This window comes from Galeopterus variegatus, unplaced genomic scaffold (assembly GCF_000696425.1).
Source record: "Galeopterus variegatus unplaced genomic scaffold, G_variegatus-3.0.2 Scaffold803, whole genome shotgun sequence".
Lineage (NCBI taxonomy): Eukaryota > Metazoa > Chordata > Mammalia > Dermoptera > Cynocephalidae > Galeopterus > Galeopterus variegatus.
In genome coordinates this window covers 517,898-520,630 of record NW_007726914.1, presented here as the reverse complement: position 1 = coordinate 520,630, position 2,733 = coordinate 517,898, and positions in this window count along the sequence as shown.

The window sequence follows — 2,733 nt, the reverse complement described above, 5'->3', positions numbered from 1 at the left end:
GGTGGGACCAGAGATCATGAATGAGGCAGGGCAGGCCTGACTGTGGCAGGGTGGGGAAGCCAGGGGAGGGGGATGCAGACAGAGCAGGCTTGGAGGAGCAGGTGTCTAATGGGGGAGCACATCAGGGGAGAGTTTCCTGGTGGGGGAGAATGACTTCACACTGCTCCATTTACAGCTTTTCAGGGCATAGAGTCATTTTTCATGAGAAGCAGCCTGGACAAGGATCTCTGCCTCACATTGTCTTTCCACTCTGCACAAATGGGTAACTACCCTAGCTTCCCTGTTCATAACATGGGGCCTTTTCAGGGCATAGAGTCATTTTTCATGAGAAGCAGCCTGGACAAGGATCTCTGCCTCACACTGTCTTTCCACTCTGCACAAATGGGTAACTACCCTAGCTTCCCTGTTCATAACATGGGGCAATTCTCCAACAGGTTCACGGGTTATAAAGGGCTTGGACCCTGGGGCTCAAGCACTGTCGTTTGGGTAGTTTAAGCCAAAGCAGACACAGGAGGATCTCCATCAGTTTTGGAGAGAGCAGGCTTATGGGGGAAGGGGAACAAGCACACGGGGTGCTTCTCCCCTGAAGACACAGGGACGTCTGAGAGCAGGGGAGGGCATGGCACTCCTGCAATACCCCAGCGCAACTCTGGCAGTAACACATCTTCCAGGAGGGCAGGCAGGCAGGACAGGGGTACATATCCGCTGCAAGCCCCAGTAACGGAATAAGTTCCAGTCTGCTTAAAATCATCCCAACCATGATAACACCAAACAGAGCCAGGCTGATCCGAGAACGACATGGGCCCATGCCCCTAACGGTTACATGCTACTGCAGAAAATAGAATTCTTTCGGGAGAGGAAAATATTGTGTGTCCCAGCTTTCAGGCATTGACACAGTTTGTGGGATGAAATGGAGATTAGGTCCATTAAGAGGACCCTGGTCTTTGCACCCTGCATTCAGTGCTGGTCATGTGCCTGATACTCTTGCAGAGAATACTTTGTGGGAACTTCTTTCTTTAGTAAATGGAATTTCTTGGCTCACACACTTTTTAATGTGGTTTATACAGAATCTTTCAGAGCAAGGGAGAGAGAGAAAAAGCAAGTGAGTCTGTGGCTGCCTCTCGAAAAATCACGGTGGCCCACACACAACTCTGAGAGTGACAGTGTGAGGTCGTCTGGTGCTCGCCATTTCGGATGGCAGATGGGAAGCAGGTGCATTTCTGCAGGATGGGCTGAAGAAGGGCTTAATTAAAGAACACGCTCACGACATCCAAAAGACCTTGAATTGCCACCGGGCAGGCCAGCTTTTCCCCCTTCCCCAGAATCTTTTTAACTCTTTTCACGGTGGGTCATTGTCCTCTCTCCAGCCCAATACAATGAGGCTGGGGCTATTATTTCCCTTGTGGACAAATGGCTCAGCAGAGCTGACTGTCAGGCCAGCAGACCCTTCTGGGGTGACTCCACAATTGAAATGGCTCTCGGGGATCGGCCTCAGCTGCTGCCTGCTGGGACTGTCTCTAATTGTCACTGGGACCCAGCCTTCTGGTCAGCTCCAGTCTTGCCCCGTCTACACTGCTTTTCCTCCCTGGCTCCCACTGATGAGAAATCCTTTTGTTCCCCACGGGATCACACTTCTATGTCCCTTACAAGTGGGGTGATGGTCTCTCTGCTCATGTGAAGACTTTTGGGGCCTCTGTCCCAGTGCCCGCCACCGCCGATGATGGGTTCCTCCCACTCCTCTCCTGTCTGCCCATGTGCTCTGATCCCATGTGTGGTAATTGGTATGGGAAGGAAAAAAGGAGGCCCTGGGGTCTGACCTCTCATTTGATGGAGGGGAACCTTTGGGACTGAGAGGGAAGTGACTTGGCAGGACGAATTTGTAGCAAAGCCAGGATGTTCGCCAACAAATGCAGATTCCCAGAGCCCAAAATGGGAGAGTTGCTCCTGTGGCTTCCAGGAGGCATGGGCCCTCCTCACCTCTCAACTGGGGAGCAGAGACCTGGGAATTCAAGAGACTGGTGGCCACCGTGTGGAGGAGGTGCTGAAGCCAGACCTGCCTCCAGGTGAGCCCGGACTTGCTGACAGGCGAGCCATGCTGCATTCAGGAACAGGATGACACCTCCCTGGCTGGCCTTCAGACTGAGCAAAATAGAGACAGAAGAAGGAACACTGCCTCCTGAGAGGAGAAGCATGTCCGGAGGGAGCCGGTGGGTAGGGAGGCAGGGGGTGCTGATTCACACATCCCCCAGGACCTGAACACTAGAGACAGAAGAAGGAACACTGCCTCCTGAGAGGAGAAGCATGTCCGGAGGGAGCCGGTGGGGAGGGAGGCAGGGGGTGCTGATTCACACATCCCCCAGGACCTGAACACCACAGAGGCCCCCGCCAATGTAGCTTCCATATTTCCCTGCCTATTTCAGGATCACTTATGACACAACTCTGTTTACAGCTGAGACCCAGGGAGGTGACTGTATAAGTTTGCATAACTAATCAGTGGCAGAGATAAGACCCAGTTTTATTACCTCCTTATTTAAATCAGTTGCAAAATTTTGCAAACATTTCAAATAAGCACATCCCAGCATTTTATGAACTTTTTATGTTTAATCCCAATAATAGGCTTGCTTTAAATAAATTTTAAGGACATACTATACATCGATATATACACAAAAGACCAGTAATAATCCCTATTTATTTCCTGAATTGAGCATCACATATTTTAGACAGATGTTGATA